Source organism: Carettochelys insculpta, chromosome 3 (assembly GCF_033958435.1).
Source record: "Carettochelys insculpta isolate YL-2023 chromosome 3, ASM3395843v1, whole genome shotgun sequence".
In the NCBI taxonomy this organism is placed as follows: Eukaryota; Metazoa; Chordata; order Testudines; family Carettochelyidae; genus Carettochelys; species Carettochelys insculpta.
Genome location: NC_134139.1, coordinates 125,280,282 through 125,300,872, shown reverse-complemented (window position 1 = coordinate 125,300,872; position 20,591 = coordinate 125,280,282). Strand labels below are relative to the sequence as shown.

General features: G+C 42.3%; 1 pseudogene; it reads left to right on the top strand.

Moving 5' to 3' along the window:
• Positions 1-353: 353 nt before the first annotated feature.
• Positions 354-20,591, top strand: part of LOC142010703 (uncharacterized) — a 35,405-nt pseudogene continuing 15,167 nt past the window's right edge.

Sequence of the window (20,591 nt, the reverse complement as noted above, 5' to 3'; positions counted from 1 at the left end):
CATAGGGAGAGGGAGCGGGGAGTGGCACCGAAGAGGCCTTGCTCTTTTCCCTATACCCATCCACCTCCCTGAGGAGATGCAGCATCTGTGTTTCCCGGATTAGGTGGCTCTCTTGCAATCTGCTATGGGGAGGTCTCATCTAACATCTTCAGTTCCCAGGAAAAACAGACCATTTATTTGTGCATAGAGGAAACAGTCATTTGCAGGTGTATACCATAATGGAGATGCTATACTGCCTTGGTAAATTCCCTAACCTCATCCCAGCTCCTCAAGAAAAGTTGGCTTTGCTTTTAGGATTGCCTTATGAATCTTAACTCTTGGATATTTGATGTGATTGCAGTAAGGTATCTGACATGGAACAAGTGATTGACGTTCTCCAGGCGCATGCAACAGAAGTGCTAGAGCCAAGTCCAGTGCAATCAAGTTTCTTGGATTCTCACACCTCAAGACAGCGTAAGTATGATCGAATCTGGGAGAGAAGTTATAGCAACTCAGAGCCTTCTCAGGTATTTTGAAGGGAAAGATCAGGTGAAATTTGTGCAACTTTGAGTGAGAACAACTAACTCTCTTTTAGAAAATCTCCATTTAATTCATGATGATGGAAAAGCCTCTGCATTAAAGGCTTCTGTTGGGAGACCATGAAGCTGCCTATCTTCCATCTGTCCTAGGATGTTGTTCCTCATAGGACTGGGCGGGGATGGGGAGAGGGTTGGTTTATCAGCAGGGGAAGAGACAGGTTTCATGAGTGTACAGCAGCAGGAAGTGGGAGTGGGGAACCAAACAAGTTGATTCTTGGTTTCTGGAGAGACTATCCAAGTTCAGCGCCTGAGTCTGATGTTAGCTTGGCTTGTTTTAGAACTGGTTGACTGGGGCAGCAGGTTTGACAATTGAGAGGGAAACGAAAGTTGTGGGTTTGGCTTTAAGAAGTTCAGTAGTTTTAGAACAGTTCACAAGTGGATAACATGATTTGTCTTCGAAGATTTAAAGGTAAAGATGTGAACAGGTTATCTTAGAATTAGTAAGGGGCTCCATCGTCATACTGCACCCCTGAAACAACTACACTATGTGGGGTTTTCACCTCCTCCCCACACCCAAGTTCTCTGACTAATCCTTGAATTTTAAAATATTCAGCAAACTAAAACTTATTGCCCTTTTCTCTGTTTCTGTCAGATGGTAATTAACATCTTCCACAGTAACAACCCTTAGTGTATGATGTGATTTTATGTTTGATCTCTGATCTGCCTAGAACTGTAATCAGAAGCTCCTTCTAATGTAATATTAAGTCTAGTGTTGTTTCCTTTTTGGTGGTGGTTGTGGCTGATACACCATTGACTGCTTCTGACAAATTATGGCTGTAAAGGGGAATCACTTTTCTCAAACTGCCCTGTGCTTATGAGGTAAAACTGTATCTCTGGTAAAACCACATCAAGTGCCAAAACACAGGAACAGTACCAAAACTCTCTGAATCTCTTTAAAGGGACAAGCTAAATGCCCAGTTTCCTTTTTCTGTTGAGACTGTTTGAACCTCCTCTTGAAGGACATTGGGCCCTTTCAATGTATGCCTTTATACCAGGGTGGGGAACTTTTTTTTCCTTTTTTGGGTCCAGGGCCACTGACCCCACAGAAAAATCAGTCTGGGGCCACATTAAAGTGAGAAGCCAAAAAAAAAAAAAATAAAATTCACAACCCTCTCTGCCCCTGACTGAGACACCTTACTCCCCTTGTGCTCCAGCACTATGGGCAGGAGGGTGGAGAATAGGGGACTCTGAAGTTCAGGGCTTCCCCCAGACCAGGTTAACTCTTCTGGGGGGCCAGGGTGGGACCAAAATGGGGGAATTCAAGGCTCAATGTGCGGGAAGGGACTACTGAAGAGCATGTGTGGGGTCTGGGAGGGAGGGTGTAGGAGTGGGATGAGGGTGAGTATTTGGGCTCTGGGTGAGAGCGGGGATCCAGGAACAGGCTAAGTGGGGAGATGCAGCTGGGTTAGCGGCATCTGAGCTGGAGGTAAGGTGCATAAGTGGAGTGGGGCAGCAGTGAGCATTCAGGAGTGTGCTGGAGGTAAAAGATCCAGGTAGGAGAGCAGGGTGCAGGAGCAGACTGAGGGTGGGGGTCTGGGTGAGGGGGGTGCAGGAGAAGAGTGGGAGTGGGGGGGTCTGGGCAGGTCTAGGTGCGAGGACGGGATGGGAGTGGGCTGGGGCTTGGGGGTGCTTATGTCTGCTCGCTGCCGTTGCCCTCTTCCCTGGCTGGGGAAAGGGCAGTGGCAGGATAAAAGCCTCTACAGGGAGCTTTTTCTCCTACTGCTGCCAGGCACTGCTCCCGTCCCTACTGCTCTGATTGGCTGGAATTCTGGCTAATCAGAGTGGCAGCAGAAGCCTCTCCACAGCTGGTGCTAGGTTGTGGAAGGGGAAGGAGGAACAGCAGCAGCATGTGGAGCCCAGAGCTGCTTCTTGCCCCATCAGGCAGAGCACATGGGCCAGATCTGGCTCTGGTTTGCCTGATCTGGCCCATAAGGCTCAGGGATCCTCACCCTGCCATGGGCCAGATGCTGGAGAGGAGAGCCCTGAGCCTCGGGAAGTGGATCAAGGCAAGCTGCAGACCAGATCTGGATTCTGGGCTGGTGATTCTGCACCCCTGCTTTATACACTTCGTGTCACATGACTGCCTCCCAGAGGACTGGTTAGCCTGTCTTGTGAAACCACTCATTGTCAAACCTGTTAAATGTTGTCAGATGTTGAATGGCAATGAATGATTTGGAAAGATTGTATCCACACACCTGGAAATCTCCTGAGAGATTGTAGCCTCAATGGGGACAGTGAGTGTTAAGGGCTTTTGTTAGTAAGTTTCTAAACAACCACCTCAGTCCAAGGGAACGCACAAATTTTGTGGTTACATCATCTACCAGTATCATCCTGAAACTGCCCAGACAAAACTGTAGGTCGTGAAGAAATTTGTCACCTGCCTTGGAAGAAAATACAACAGTGGCAAGTCTCTTGTTGGCATATCACCTCCTCAGGGGCTAAGCTCAGTTGTCTTGTTTTAACATCTACCTATCCTTTGCTTGAAAAACCAGAGAAGACTAGTAAGAACTCTCATAAGATGCCTTTACCTTTTAAAGCAATATTGAAGGCACAAAATGTGTTGTCATGAATCTCAAAGTCCAAGGTGCATACTGAACTCCCTGTGACTTCAGGGGAGTGTAGTGAAGCAGTTAGATAGGATCCGGTTTTATACTCCAGCAAGAAAAGAGCAGACTCGTAATCTCTTGCCTACAGATTTCTGATTCCAGCTAGCACTAGTAAATGCCAGTTTTAACACTAGTGTAACTCCATTGACGCCAGCGGACTAACTCCTGGTTTATACTACAAAAAGTGAGATTGGAATACACCCTCGGTGGAGATGGTGATGGACAGGCAATGTTAGCTACTTTTCTGACTTCTCTTTCCATTCTCTTTGAAGCTTACAGTGGTGATGGAAGGGTTTTAGAAAAATAGACATCACTACAAAGTATTTCAAAGACGTATATAGTTTGGAGTGGAGTTATATAGTTCCAGTTATGACAGTTTTCTTAGGAGTCTGGGTTTGATCCTTCCTTTGTAAGTCTTCAAGGTTCAGAGGAGGCCCAGTTGAGAGAGGATTAGTGGACATTGCTCTTCAAGTATAAATTAAGGCTCAGTCTGATGTTGGCTCCCTTCTCAATTTGAATGGGAAATCTGTGATTGTTAGGGTTTTTGAAATTCAGACATAAATCACTGAAAATCTACTAAAATCAGTTACATTGTTTCCAGTGATCTTTTTAATTGAGGGATTTACTTACTTACAATCTTCTTGTGGGTCAGTTCTCATTTTCCCGGCCTGTTGATTATTCTTGTCAAGCACTGAGCTTCCTGCAGGTACACCCCCAAAACCCAGCTTTCATGATAATGCCTTTGCATAACACTGACAAAAAGAACTATTGGCACTTTCACAATATTCATTTTTGAATTATATTTTTTAAACAGGATCAAAACACAGAAGATAGTAATCCTTCTGTGACTATGAATGAGAGAGGTGTGGAAACTATTAGTCTCAGCAAGCATGCAGGATCTTCCAGGAAGAAGGAGGAAAAAGGGTAAAACTATACTCTTCTTGGTAAAGAAAAATAAATGCTTACGTTTGTCTCTTCTTTACAAGTGTGACTCTGCCAGAATCATTAGTTAGCTCCTGTTTCTATAGTTTGTTGTTCCATGCTGCAGGTTTCCAGGGCAGCTAATTCAATAGGCAATAGTTTACATCTAGACAGGACATGAAAGGGATCTGTAATTAAGATGGGTTGTAGCAATCTGTTTGAGGAACGATGATTTAATTAAATTTCTTCCATCTCTAAAAAGGTATAGTTATGTAACCACCTTGCAGCTGCTGGGATTAGATGAGGGCACAGAGGCCAACAATAAGGACCTTGTCATGAGGAAAGGAGCCTACGTGTCTGTCCTTTATGTACGTCACCTAAGAATCAGAGAGCTCCAGGTAAAAACAAACGCCCATGTCAGAGGCTTAAATTTTCAAGGGCACAGTTGTCTCTTTAATTGTGTTTAAGCTACAGTAGTGTGTTTTTATACATACGATTTGTTTCAGAGGGTCTGCCTGGGGGTTCTGAACTACTTTAGATCTATGGAGTGAACCTTAACAATCAGCACCTCAGGCCTCATGCTCCAAGCTGGTAACCTAATCGCCAGTGCTGAAGATACCTGTTGGATAAATGCTGTTAAAGGAGGCACTGGAGTTTCAGGTCGTCTTGGCTGTCACCAGTTTGTCCATTATACACCAGCTGACTTCAAGGTGATCCATTCAATAACTCTCTAAAAAGGCCATGCAAAACACAGACTGAAATAGGAATATGTAGTATGTTCCTTTCGTGAGTTTTAGTCTCTTTATCTTTCCATTGCAGACTTTGTTGTGTTAGGATAAGTTGCTGATCTAAATTGCATTTATCCTCCTCCTTTGATTCTTCATCTTCTTTACCTGACAACTTTAAGACCTATTATATTGTGACCTCTTATGCCCTAAAACTGGGAGGTATATGTGGTTAGTAAGGTTTTCCTACAGAGGACACAGCACTTGCTTCTAGACTGAGAACCTTGAGATTCCACACTTTCATACATGGATGGGCAACCAGGAATAGCGGGTGGTCCATATGAGTGGCCCACCTTCACTTTAGTGGGTCACAGCAGCCCACAGCCCATTAGGGTTCTACCTGTGGTCTTCCCATGTGTCCCCCTCCCTCATGGCTCTCACATACTGGAGCTCCACATTTACCGGCACCTCCTTCCCAGCACTTTCAGAACACTGCAGATCACCTAATTTGCACTTCGTCCTTGCTCCTGCCTTGCCCTTCCAGAGCTGGAATGCTGCTGATTCATGGCATTCCAACTTTGGAGGCACAGGGGTGGAGCATGAATCAGGAGATTTGAAGTGCTCTGAAAGTGCTGGGAAAGAGATGAGAAGGTTAACATGTGCAGGGCTCCAGTGCCTTGGTTTACAAGAGGCGTGTGTCAGAGGGAGGCATTGATGGGGAGTCTATAGGCTGCGGGTATAGACTGAGTGGGCCACATACAGGTTGACCACTATTGCCTTAATACAATTTGAACCTCTAATCTGGTACACTCTTGTCTTGCAGCATCTATAATCCAGCATGGTCATAGTTAGCCGGGCTACCACTTCTTGTGGGTGTGGCCAAATTTCCCATTGTCCTATAAAGTTTGTTTATAGCCATCAGTCCTGGCTCTCAGTGATCTACGCTGTTGTTAAGTTGTAATTTACCCCTAAATGTCTTTTAAGAGCCCTGTTAGCAGTGGAAGTGTTGGTAATATTGCAAGATAATATTAACTTCCCATGATCTGGCAAATTCTCTCGTTCGGCATTGGTCAGGTCCCTAGGGTGTCAGACTAGAGAAGTTCTGTATAAAGCTGTTTTAGAGGTTTCTAAAATGTACTAATTACAAGGTTGGAAGAGTGGTTATAATTTTTCCTCTAAATGTAGAATGCTGTAACTAAGACACTTGAGGTGGAGATATTTTTTTAAACATTTTAACATACTTATAACATTTTCCTCCTCTGTAAAATATGTGGAACACACAGAATGCTACAGATAAATTATAATGTGTTTGTACTATAAAGTCTGTTCAGGGTGACCTTAGAAAGTTGCTTCTGGCTTTACTACCATAATGTAGCCTTACCAAATTCATATGTAGCACTATAACATGTCGTTGAGTATTCACTAGACATACTGAGTATATACTGCATTCTCTCACTTTCTGAAACGTTGACTTTTTTTTTTTTCCTGCAGAAATACTTCATGGTACCAGTTGTATGAACTACTTCACAGCAGATTGGTTATGAGTTCACTTGCATAAGGTTTCTTTATCTCCCTGTATTTCTCCTCCAAAATATGGGGTATGCTGACCACATTTTCCCCAGCATTCTGTGACTTGGAAAGTGACTGCTTGATACTGTCTGTGTGTGGAACGGTAGGGGTGGAAATTTGTATTTGAGGATGAGGTAATGGGAGAGATGGGGTAATCACGAGTGATAGTGAAATAATTGAGTGTGCTTTCCTGGGATAGTGTATAAGTTTGAACTTCAGCTAAAGCCAAGATAAATATTATTCACTAAATCAACGACAGTTCAGATGACAATGCATCCACAAGTGTTTCCCTAACAGCAGTTTCTAATATGATTGATGAATACCCTGGAAAGACTGTCTCCTAGGATGTTACAACAATAATATAACTGCTTTTTTGGCAAACTAATATGTAGCTTCTCAAGCCTGCTGTGCCCGATTAGCTGACTGTGCTGTAACTTTCAAGTTGATGTAACTTTCAAGTTGAAAGACTATATTCGGACACAGACTTGCTAACCTGGTGAGGAGGGCTTTAAACTAGATTTGCTGGGGACAGAGGAGCAAAGCCCGCAGGTAAATGGAGAACATGGAAACCTGGGATAGGGGTCGGAAGTAGGAGGGAGCATGGGCAACAATGTCAGAGTAAAAAGAGGGCCAGGAAAAAACTGGGGGGCAAGTTCCAATCAATATCTGAGATGCCTATATACCAATGCAAGAAGTATGGGTAATAAGCAGGAAGAACTGGAAGTGCTAATAAATAAATACAACTATGATATCATTGGCATCACAGAAACTTGGTGGGATAATACACATGATTGGAATGTTGGTATTGAAGGCTACAGCCTGGTTAGGAAAGATAGACAGGGAAAAAAGGGGGGAGGTGTTGCCTTATATATAAAAAATGTACACACTTGGACTGAGGTGGAGATGGACATAGGAGATGGACGTGTTGAGAGTCTGTGGGTTAGTTTAAGAGGGGTAAAAAACAAGGGTGATGTCCTGTTAGGAGTCTACTACAGGCCACCTAACCAGGTGGAAGAGGTGGATGATGCTTTTTTTAAGCAACTAACAAAATCATCCAGAGCCCAGGATTTGGTGGTGCTGGGGGACTTTAACTATCCAGATATATGCTGGGACACTAATACAGCGGGGCACAGACTATCCAATAAGTTCTTAGACTGCATTGGAGACAATTTTTTATTCCAAAAAGTTGAAAAAGCCACCAGGGGAGAAACTGTTCTGGATTTGATTTTGACAAATAAGGAAGACTTGGTCGAGAATTTGAAGGTGGGAGGCTGCTTGGGTGAAAGTGATCATGAAATCATAGAATTCACAATTCTAAGGACTGGTAGGAGAGAAAATAGCAAAATAGAGATGATGGATTTCAGGAAGGCAGATTTTGGTAAACTCAGAGAGCTGGTAGGTAAGATCCCATGGGAGGGAAAACTGAGGGGAAAAACAACTGAGGAGAGTTGGCAGTTTTTCAAAGAGACATTATTAAGGGCCCAAAAACAAGCTATTCCCCTATGTAGGAAAGATAGTAAATATGGGCAAAGACCGCCTTGGCTTAACAAGGAGATCCTGCATGATCTCAAACTAAAAAAGGAATCCTATAAAAAATGGAAACTGGGACAAATTACAAAGAATGAACACAGGCAAATAACACAGGAATGCAGGAGTAAAATTAGAAGGGCTAAGGCACAAAATGAGCTCCAACTAGCTACAGGCATAAAGGGTAACAAGAAGGCCTTTTACAAATATATTAGAAACAAGAGGAAGACCAAGGACAGGGTAGGGCCATTGCTCAGTGAGGAGGGAGAAACAGTAATGGGGAACTTGGAAATGGCAGAGATGCTTAATGACTTCTTTGTTTCGGTCTTCACAGAGAAGTCTGAAGGAATGCCTGACATAGAGAATGCTGGTGGAAAAGGGGTAGAGTTAGTTTTTGAAATAAAAAAAGAACAAGTTAAAAACCATTTGGAAAAATTAGATGTCTGCAAGTTACCAGGGCCTGATCAAATGCATCCTAGAATCCTCAAGGAGCTGATAGAAGAGGTAGCTGAGCCGTTAGCTCTCATTTTTGGAAAGTCATGGGAGACAGGAGAGATTCCAGAAGACTGGAAGAGGGCAAATATAGTGCCCTTCTACAGAAAGGGGAATAAGAACAACCCAGGAAATTACAGGCCAGTAAGCTTAACTTCTGTGCCAGGAAAGATAATGGAGCAGGTAGTTAAGGAAGTCATCTGCAAGCACTTGGAAGGTAGTAAAGTGATAGGGAACAGCCAGCATGGTTTTGTAAAAAACAAATCATGTCAAACCAACCTGACAGCTTTTTTTGACACGATAACGAGACTCATAGATAAGGGAGAAGCAGTGGATATGGTATACCTAGACTTTAGTAAAGCATTTGATACGGTCTCGCATAATATTCTTATCGACAAACTGGGCAAGTCCAACTTAAATCGCGCTGCAGTAAGGTGGGTGCATAACTGGCTGGCTAATCGCACCCAGAGAGTAGCTGTTAATGGTGCTTAATCCAGCTGGAAAAGCATAACAAGTGGGGTTCCGCAGGGGTCTGTTTTGGGACCAGTTCTGTTCAATATCTTCATTAATGATTTGGATATTGGCATAGAAAGTACGCTTATTAAGTTTGCAGATGATACCAAGCTGGGAGGGGTTGCAACTACCTTGGAGGATAGGGTCATAATTCAGAATGATCTAGATAAATTAGAGAAATGGTCTGAAGTAAACAGGATGAAATTTAATAAAGATAAATGTAAGGTGCTGCACTTAGGAAGGAATAATCTGTTTCACACATACAGAATGGGAAAAGACTGTCTAGGAAGGAGTACAGCAGAAAGGGACCTAGGGGTTCCAGTAGATCACAAGTTAAATATGAGTCAACAGTGTGATGCTGTTGCAAAAAAAGCAAACATGATTCTGGGATGCATTAGCAGGTGTGTTGTGAACAAGACACGAGAAATCATTCTACCGCTCTACTCTGCGCTGGTTAGACCTCAGCTGGAATATTGTGTCCAGTTCTGGGCACCCCAATTCAAGAAAGATGTGGAGAAATTAGAGAAGGTCCAGAGAAGAGCAACTAGAATGATAAAAGGTCTGGAGAACATGACTTATGAAGAAAGGCTGAAAGAATTGGGCTTGTTTAGCTTGGAAAAAAGAAGATTGAGGGGGGACATGATAGCGGTTTTCAGATATCTTAAAGGGTGTCATAAGGAGGAGGGAGAAAACTTGTTCTTCTTGGCCTCTGAGGAGAGAACAAGAGGCAATGGACTTAAACTGCAGCAAGGGAAGTTTAGGTTGGACATTAGGAAAAAGTTCCTAACTGTCAGGGTGGTCAAGTACTGGAATAAGTTGCCAAGGGAGGTTGTGGAATCTCCCTCGCTGGAGATATTTAAGAACAGATTAGATAGATGTCTATCAGGGATGGTGTAGATAGTGGTCAGTCCTGCCGTTGAGGCAGGGGACTGGACTCGATGGCCTCTCGAGGCCCCTTCTGGTCCTAGTGTTCTATGATTCTATGATGGTGCCAAGTTTCTCACTCAAAGTGTGTCCAAGTACATTAGGACTAGAGTAGTCCTTGGCATAAGTCCAGGTTATGTTCCTAAATAATGCAACTTTTGTAAAGGGGAATTAATATCCATAAAGAATAATGTAATTAGCTTGAGGTATGTTCCCAACACATACATTTCTCACACAGGTGGTTCATATAATGTACCTATAACTCACAAAAAATAATAAATAAATAGAACAGAAATAAATAGAATAAATAAATATATAAATAAATAGAGAGAGAGAAAAAAAGATAAGCCAGCTCCCTGCTGGCTCCTCACCTCTCCCCTGGCTACCTGCCAGTTCTCTGCAGTTCCCTGCTAGTCTCCCATGACTTAAGGGCTCACTTCCAGGCCTCCTGTACTACAGTGCCTGCCACCTGGCCACCACAAAGGTCTGCTATGTTCCTGGCTTTTGGTCCCTCTGCCACTAAACAGTGTAAGTGTGGATCAGTGTAGCTTATAACAAATCTGCTTTCCTGAATTACTTAACGACATATATGTGAAATGACTTATAGTGAAGCGACTTACAACAAGGACCCCTTGCATTATTTTGATGTTAAGACTACAATGTGAGAGCTGGTCGTTCAGTGTATAGTTAATATACCACACTACACTGCAGGAAACACAGATATAAGGCCCCCATTACACATTCCAGCCTCAGGCTGGCTGGGACTGGAAGCTTCAGGAGCATGACACTATTTCTGGATTCAAGGGCATTCAAGAAATACATTGAGTGAAACTAAAAATCCTTCTTGGCTGCATCCCTCCTCTGTTGGTCTGAGGAGTTGGCTCGGAGCAGCGTTTTCTCATTGAAGTAAACACAGATGAAGTCAAGTGTAGTGACTGAGTCAAGGTTAACAATGCACCGAGGAGGGAAATACCTGAAGGATGTTAATATAGTCATTGTAATACTGGGCTATGTGGTTTTGTAGTTTTGGTGTCTTTGAGCAGCTACAGGAGAAAATTACAGGCACAAATATTGGTGGGCACCAGTAAGATCTACTTAATACACAGCTACCTGATATGACTACACAATTGTACAGATGGATTCCTAAAACCTTTCTTGTACCCACAAACAATGGTGGGCATCCAGTTGAGGCCTGATTGCGGCTTCTTTAAAATGTGCTCAAAACCCATAAACATTGTAGGTATGCTCCCCAAGTTTTTTTTTTTTTTTGGAACGGATTCTCCAGTTTTTGAGGAAGCTGCCTTCATATTATTGTGATGACCACAAGACCAACTGGAAATTTGAAGGGGGCAGATGTGAAAAAACCAACATTCCAGGGTCTTCCCTCACCTGATACAGGAATTCACTTAAAACTTCTGTCTTGTCTTGTACTTCTCACTGTGATACTTACTCAGTTATTTATCTAAATCAAGCTTAACTTGATTCTGTTGTAAAGGCTTTTTAAACTTCAGCAGATTCCCTTCCTTGTCACTCCTGACAGAAATGAAGCTTAATACTCACTTCGGAAATGTAAGTAAAGGACAAAGAGAGAGAATTTTATCAGGAAGAAGAAAAGAATGTTAACAGCTGATCTCATACAACATTCAAACTAAACATAGGTTTTTGTGGGCATTTACTGGCTGGTGAGAAATGACTATTTTTCTAGTCCAGCACAGATCTCTGCAGTTAACATTCTGTTACTACTGAGACAGTTAAAGAGCTTTGCAGAAAGTATTGATTTTATGTGGTGCGGTGAGGTTTCCATAATTAAAATTAATGCCTTGCTTTGCTCATCTCTCTATGAAATGGAGTTTTGGAAGGCATCCAATTGTAAGAGGAAAGCTTGTTGGGCATTACTGATTTCCCAGGGTCAGTAGAAGGATATTAGTGAAGCTGAAAAGAGGAGGGGATACTACACAGAACTGTTGGACAGTATGGATTAGGATAGTGTATTAGACTCCAAAAAGTGAAAACAGACTTTGCATGTAAGTGAAGAATAAGGCTCTTGTAGAAAGATAGTAATTTGTAGGGTGTGCCATTAGAACCATAGCAGTATTCTGACTGGGTGCTGAGGGAATGCACGTCTCTCACAGTCTTGTATGTAATCAGCACACACCTTGCTTCATGTGCTTGTGCTTTATATGCATGTCTTTTAGTGAAACCAGTAGGAAAAAAAACCACAGGCAGAAACCTACAAAATCTGGCAACCCAATGCGTGGGCAACGATAAACAAAATGCCTCACGGGCCACACATAGAACCAAAGGGCCACCACGCCTTCAGTGGTGAGGCCCACTCTTAAATATACTGATGTGCAGCATTGCACGTCTTCTAAAACTGATTGTTTGTATCACAGTGTCTCTTGGATTTGCCGTTGCACAGGTCCACAGTGCACAGTTCATGGAATTTTCAGATGTGGAGAACCACAATGACTTTTACACCGGTCAGGATGGATACATTCACACACAGGACCAGCGAGGGGCTTACATCATGTATGATGTCACTTTGAAGGACCTGAAAGACCTGGAAAATCAGCTGCTGCTCGTGGCAAGCCAGTACATTGAACAAGATAAAAGATCGATCAAATACTGATTGATCAAAAGCAGGAGTCAAACTGGACTTCTTCTGTGCCTCTTTTGGATAGTGACTACAGACACTGTGCAGAGCCATTTTCTGACTGACCATCTGAAGCCTTTCCTACTCATTCTGTGTAGGTTTTCTACCACTTCCATCCCAGTGGTATCTGAGCACCTGGAGTTATTGCTCTGATTGCCTGCAAGATACATGTGGGACCTCATTGTATTAAATAGAGCTAATGAGGGAAGAAAGATTATTGAAAATGGCCCAAGAGTGGGGTGAAAATATGCCATTGTAGGCAACAGGAATGGACTAGAGGAGGAAAAAGTTGGCTGTTTTTAAACTACAGGTTAGGTCTCCCCCATTCAGTACCCTTGGGAACTGACTGATCCTGAATGAGGGAGTTTGATGGACAAAGGGAGGTCAGTTCTGGCCCTCCTGCCTGACTCTACTCCCAGCTCCATGCCTAGCCCCAGCTGCTGCTGCCTCCCCCACCCCACCCCTTGTTCCCAGCCCTCCCACCCACCCACCCAGCTCTGCTTCTGGCCACCATGTACTGCTGTCCCCCGCAACAAGCCCTGGTTGCCTGCTCCCCTGCGTAGCTCTGTTCCAGTAAGTCTTTCATTACATGGTTTTAATGATCTCATTCTATAGACTGGTGATGCACATCAGAGGATGTACATAATTGCTATATGCCTAGAACACTATCCATGCACTTCACTGAAGTGTTGTCATGAATCTCAGAAATTAGGGACAGATGTGGGGGTTTTTTTTAAAGCAGAAACCAAGTATAATACTAGCCTTTCCTGAGGAGGAGGGGTGCATGCATGTGTATTTAAAAAGAGACCCTTAAAACGGAAGTGTCTCCCATTAAAAATGCCAAAATCTGCCATACTGTTGATTTTCTTTCCTAGGTCACTTAAGATCCAGTGATGACAAGCTCTCAGCTTGGGCGCAAACATCTGTGGACTGATTTGCGGTGTTGCTTGACCTTTGGGCTTGTGAAGCTGCTCTTTTAGAGAACAAACGTCAGGTACATTTAAAACTCTGAAAACTATTAATACATATTAGGTAATCTCCTGTTCATTATTTACTTTTAATTAATCTTCCTATATGGAAGATTCACATAGTTGGCACAACCTGCTACTGCTAGTTATATTAGAATATGCGATAAAAACAGTTTACGTTGTTACTAAACGAATGTTCGTGTGTTGCATTGTGCCACATCACAACAGCAGAGAGGAGGAAGTTTCTGAATGCCAAGGAGAGTTCTTTAACTAAAAATGGATTATTTTTATTTAAAACAAACCTCTTTGCATTTGTGTTTGTGGAGAAGGAGCATATATGTGTATACCCAATTGTTTAACTCAGCAAGTCTTTATTAATTATATTACCCCTTCCGTGTCTTTCTATTTCTTAAATTGGTTGATACAAGATGGTTTTCAAAATATTGAAAGTATGTGTGACAGCCGTTGCTGCATAGGAATACATGGTGTCTCCAGGTGAGGCTGGCCTTTCCAGGCTGGCAGAGGCATAATACTAGTCTACCTTCGTCAACGAATTAGGATAGTCCAGTGGTTAGGACCCTAGCTTTAGACTTCACAAGACAAGGTTTCTATTCCTTTGTCTGCTACAGATTTCCTGTGTGACCTTGAGCAATTACAGATATCTCTCTGCTTGAGTTGCCTGTTGATACAACAGAAGTAGTAATACTTATGTCACAGAGGGGTCATGAGGAGAAGTACACTGAAGATTCTGAGGCTCTCCAGAGGTGTTATTTTCAGATAGATAAAACCTTCATGCCTCATGACTTAAACCAGCCACTATCTGCCTGGGGCTTGGAAGAAACTTCTTATGTGGGCAGGCTATTGTAAAAATGTCCTGAACTGTCGCTTCTGATGCTGGCTTTTGTCAGAAACCGGGATACTAAAATAGATAGATTTCTGGTCCGGTCTGTCTTGCCCCTCTGTTTGTGCTTGAAATCTGCTCATTACCAGTGAAAAAGAGTATTTAGCTAATAAAAAGGAAAACAAGTCTGTTGTACATGCTTTCCCTTGTAAATATCCCTTCAGCTTCTAGATGTCATCTACTTTGAGGCTTACCAACATGTTCTGGATACAGAGGAAAGATTTACTTTGGCCTAAGCAATAACTGACATCCTGCATAAACGCCCACAAGTTGATCTCGGCCTCAAGTATTTTGTGAGCACTTACAATGATGAATGTATCTGCCTACGGCTTCAGTTGCAGCTGGTGAGAGAGATATTCAACCAACAAGTAAGTAACGTTTGTTCACAATATATTCTGGTGGAGAACAGGAGGGTGGAATGGACTCTTGAACTGATACATTGGAGGCTTCTAAATGAACCCGAGTTATTGTGTGTAGGCTTGCAGTGCTTCTGTTCAAGTGAGGCTGTTAATTTCTCAGTATTAGTCTAACCAAGAAGTTGGATGGGTGCTCCATAAGTTATATATCCATAAGCTGAAGTGTGTGCTTAAACCACAAAGTGGATGTTTGAAAGATTGCAGAACTCTATTTAATTTACATACTTTAAAGACTTATCTATTAATACTGGAGACAAAAAGGAGAAAAGCTAAACACACTGTGGAAATTTAAAAAATCAAGTTAAATTCTGTGGTTGCGCTCAGGTTCACATTCCAATGGGAAAATGAGAACTCGTGCTTGAGTACCTGATGTTGCTCCTCTCCACGACTGAAGGAAATGTAAACAAAAATCATTAGTACCTTGTTTTAAAAATGCATGTCAGTATTTGGCAGATAGTTGTGCAGATACAGGAAACCTTGCCAAGTAGTTAAAGTAAAAAATGAATTCATGAGTTCTGAGGTCTGTTCTAAGATCTGCCATATACTTTCTGTGTAGCTTTGAACAAGTCTCTTTAAAGCTCTGTGCTGCCATTTCCCAGCCTGCAAAGTGGAAGTTTGGAGGCTTGCTTAATGAATGTTTGTAAAGTGTTTTGTACCCACAGACAGAAGGCCCTTTGTAAGAGCTTGTGGTAGTTGGTAGCATTGTTAATAAAAAATAAATGTGAACCATCAACATTTAGGTCCCAAACTCAGTGTTAATGCAGCTCAATTGACTACTAAATAAAATATTTAAATAAAGAAAATGCATTTTGCCTTGAACATTGATAGGTGCGTTTTGAGTTATTTTGCTCTTGTTATTTCTGTCATGTTTTGATTATTGATTTTCAGATGGATGCCCAACGAGAATATGTCTGGAAGATTTGGCAAAAAGGGCAAAAAGGTGAAAGCAGCAAATTTTGACTTCCCCATAATATAATTGCTAAGCAAGTTTTTTCTCTGAACAACAGTTGGCGAGTAATTTAAAACAGCGAGTCTTGTTGGAAATAAGTTTTGTGTTTTAGTGGTTGTAACCAATTTCTGTTTTCAGAGTGTCATTCTTGTTATCTAAGATGCTGGATCCCACATTTTAAATGTCACTAAGGAACGGTCATATAATGAAGATTAACTTGTTAGGAGTTTTGCTATTTAATATACCTTATGGTTTGCCAGAGAAGCATCAGTGCAAGAAAAGTAATTGTTTTTCTTGATAACAGACTTAATTCATTCATTTTTACATTGTATTGAAAAAGTATTGTTCCCTATTGCCACGGGTAAGTAATACTAATGTCAAATCCACTTTTAGGAACATTATTTGTTGTTTCTATTCCAGCGTATTACTTTTCACTCGAGGGTAGTGGCAGCAACAAGTATTGGTTTCAATATTTAGGTATTCCTCTTAACTTAGAAAGGAGAAGTGGTTCAAACACATACCCAGAAGCCTGAGAAAGCTAATCACCACTCTGGATACCTATAGTAGACAACACTTTCTCACTTGTAAGCACTAAATATGTGTATAACAGCAAAAAGTTTATTGAGGGGCAAGGGAGCACCACATTAATTTGTGAAAAACACAACAGTGATTTAAAAATATTCCAAGTATAAGTAAATGCCTTACCTACAGCCTCTTGGGCAGCAGCTGTTTCTCTCAGTTTCCCACTTTAAGGTGTTCAAGTCCAATGGACAGATGTCCCTTTCCTTCCACCGTACCCCATTCACAGCCTCTTGTCTAAGGTCAGTGACCTCCCAGAGATTCCACCACCCAGTCCAGTCCTCTCACTTGTTCCTATTGGGGAATCTCACTTCTGCCTCCTCTTCTGTGTTGTCTCTTCACCACTATGCTGTCCGCAACACCAGATCTCAGATTGAGCTCTTAAATCAGCTTCTCAGTGTCTACAGCTTCAGCGATCACAGCTCTAGTGATCACTAAGAGGTAACAAAGCTTCTCAATTGAGTCATATCAATGCTGTCATTAAACACAGGTGTGTGTGGATCAAATATATCTAAGACACTTTGAACAGAGTCTGCACCATCAGCTAGGAGTACTTGTTCTGCCCCCTCTAACTTGTACTTGGATTTGGCATCACAACCCCCTGCTTAGTGAATGAAGTTCACTTTAGAGTCACCCCCTCGATTTCAGAGCATCTTAAATACGGTTCTGCTGCCCTATAATCATACAGTAAGGGTAAAAACATTTCACTACTTTGGCATCCAAGACTTCATTGAATTTTAACCCCAGGCTGCCAAAAATTTGTTCATTTTCGCAAAGCAGCTACATCTGCTGATCACCTAGGCAAAGTAGGTGCATCTGTGCAAATATAATGTGCTCCGGAGATCTTTTTTGCAGTTTCATCAATAGATGGCAGGTGCATTCAGACCACTGGCTTACAATCCATAACTCTAGCATCGCTCTGTCAGCACTGTGACCAACATTTCTTTTATTTTTTTTCTTCCATGTGCGGAATAACTTTTGTTATGTGCACTGAGGCATGTGTGGATGGGCATAATCAATAGAAACACATGCTGCCAGCAGTTAGTGCTCTGCTAATCAGCTGGGTGGCATATGAATCTGTCCTGGGCAGCCACACAAGCACTCAGCTTACAGGGAACACTGGCTGACATATCTTTGCTGTAATTGTCTATGGTGTTAGTATAATAATTGTGATCAGTAGTTATAATACAGGGATCTGGTTTGAAGGTCACGTATTCAGGTATGTCAAAGCAGTTAATGACTGAAGTTTTATTCTCTGCTTTCATAAATGAAGATGTTACAGTTCCTTTCATATGTAATTATTTTTATTAACTTTTCTACTTTTATTTTCAGATGAGCTGCTTGATTTCTGCCTATGCAAGTCTCAGTTTACAGATCTTAGCTAAAGTACAGTAAAAGCTCAATTATCCAGCACATCCCCACTTCTGCCAGGGTGCCAGATCAAATGTGCCAGATGGTTGAGTGGGGCTATTGGCCCTGCACAGTCAGCACCACTCCTGCTGCCACCTCTGTGAGCCGGACCACTGGCTCCTGGCCCTGCTGTCTCTGGCCCCGGCATGGCAGCCAGCCCCCAACCCTGCTGCTGCTGTCTCCAGCTGAGCAGCAGTTCCCACAGTCAGCAGCCCTGCTGCCACCACTGGCTGGACAGCTGGCTTCCAGCTCTGCTGTGGCTGGTCCCAGCATGGCAGCCAGCTGCTGGCTCTACTGTTACTGCCACCGGCCCTGTATCTGGCTCCACAGAGACAGATCCCTTGAGCATATGCTCACCTAAGTGACACCAGCCACTAGTGGAGCAGGTGCCAGTTGATTAAACAAGCCACTTATCCAGATTTCCTGGTAAACTGACTTCAATTGTAGTATGTGTATTAATCACTTACTGTTTATTTCTGCTACTTTAGAAGGATTCAGATCAAGTTTTTTTTGTTTGTTTTTTTTTTGTGTTTTGTTTTTTTAGAGCTACATAAGTGGCATACCAAATAGATAGGCAGTAGATTCTGCTTATTAGCATCTTCTCACTTGCTATTATCCTGCAGTTGCTAAAAAGCTTATGGCAGGTTTTGAGGCTGCGGCCAGGGAGGGAAATACTAGGATGTCTTTCTTGGTTATAGCCTCACTAAACTGCCTGTGTTTCGGGTAGTAACGGGGCACAAGGCTTCAGCCTAGATGCCAAGACTTAGGAAAGGGAAAGCTGTGGGCAGGGCAGCCACAAGGAGAGGTTCTGTTCAACTCTGTTAGCCCTCAGCACCCTTGTTCACTTTGAAAAGTCCTAGCATCTGGGATGTAATCCCACTCCTGGCTTCTGCTGTACCCACTGCCAACCCACCAAGCCTCCAGCACCCAGGACTCCAGCTGGGTTGCCACAGGGGGGCAGGGCCCAGCATTGCCTGGGCATGGTTGCAGGCACCTCAGCCCCTTATGTCCTCTGCAGATCCCAGGCGCAGGCAGGTTTGTGAGACTGCAGACAGAGAAGGCAAATCCCAGCATTTCCCTGCCTGCAACCCCACAAGTCATCCTGTGACCTGAGCATTTCTTCCTAAGTATTTCTCAGTAAGCACCATGCTATTGCTGATCTCCAAATCCTGTTGTCATTAAAGTCAAGGGACAGGCTGGGTTCCCAGCAAAATGTTACTAAAAACTGGAAGTGCTTAATATAAAGATTGCAATTAAGCAGCATTCAGTGAACCAGTATTAAAGTTTGTCCTGCCAATTGCTTATAAAACAGGAACTTTTTCCTCATTAGTCATGATGTTCTTCAATAAATTCACCAATTTAATGAATGTCACTTCTTTTTCAAGCCCCAGTTTGAAGAATAGTTACTTGCTGGAGTTTCATCCTTTGCTTGGACTGATAGCTGTAATTCCAAAAACTCTTGAATACATCTCCCAGGAGTTCTATAGCATCTGTAGACCATAAACACCCAGTGAGGCAACTAGTCTAGAAAAAAAAGTACGTCAGCTAGCAGCGGATGAATGGCTGACCATGGAAAAGCCTGAATCTTCATACAGCTCTCAGATTCAGAAAGATGTAGGTTCAATTTGCACTTTTTACGTAAGTGAGAATTGTTGTACCTAGTAAATGCAGTTTTAAGTGTTGTAAGATGGAAAGAACTTATTTGTGCTATAACACATGTTCTCTATTCAATGGTTTAATGTTTTAGTTTTATAGTACTCTAGTGTTGATTTAATTATTTGACTAGAATTTACACATTGGCCAAAGTACTTTTTGTCTATTTCTGTATGCACAAAATCCCAACTTCAAGGCACAGTGGTAGGAAAGAAAAGTATCTTATTCTGATCTCACACCAATGAATCACAATAAATCAAGGATAATCAGTTGAAGTTTAAAAAATGTACACAAATGTAAAACTGGACTGAGATTAGAACAGACTGTGTTTGTTTGCAGTTTAATAGTTATTAGTAATAAAAGGTCAGCTGTATGCACAAATATCACTAAGGTGGAGCTGGTAGCACAGCCTGCTATTCAGGTTGCCCAACGGTTCCCAAGGCCCGGTTTTTAGTTGTCTATAACTTCACCAAACTTTAATCATTTGAGATGAAATTTCCCATGCTGGGCATCAGCCTCAGATTTAATTTCTCGGAAAATTTTGCACAAATTTCCAAAAATGAGACTAAAGGGGAAATATTTTGTTTTGCTTGTGTTTAAAAAAAATCTGGTGACCTTTTTTCTTAAAAGTTTCAGTGCCCCCCCAGCTTTTGAGCAGGTATTTGAAATCTGGCAGAGGAGTGACTTTTCCACCAAGGAAGCGCCTGTTGGTCATTGCTGTAAAATATTATAGCTCTCACACACTCAGTAAATGTTTCTTAAATTTTAGCAATTTCTGAGATTTGTCTGCGCTGTGTACGTTCCGCGCTGAGGTTGTGCAGAACTGCTGAGACTTCTCAGCTGGAGGTGAAGTCAATGGGGCTGTGCTTTGAACATATAAAGGGGTTATATAATATTGCAAACACTGACCAATCAGGTCCTAGGTGTCTCGAATTGGGTGCTCACAATTGATGGATGCATCAAGGATAATACCACCACATCAGCTCACAGGGGCATTTGAAAAGAAATTCATTAGTTGGTTGTGACTCTCATTGTGATGTGTGCCATGCAAAAGCCTGTGAAGAAAGTATTAATTACTACTTCTTCAGTGCAGGGTTTGAATTGTGTGGTGTACTAAAAAGAAAATTGTCATGGGGATGCACATTGAACCATGTCGATAAAGCAAAATATTAAATAGTTCCTCATTAAGTGAGCACTGTCCATCATG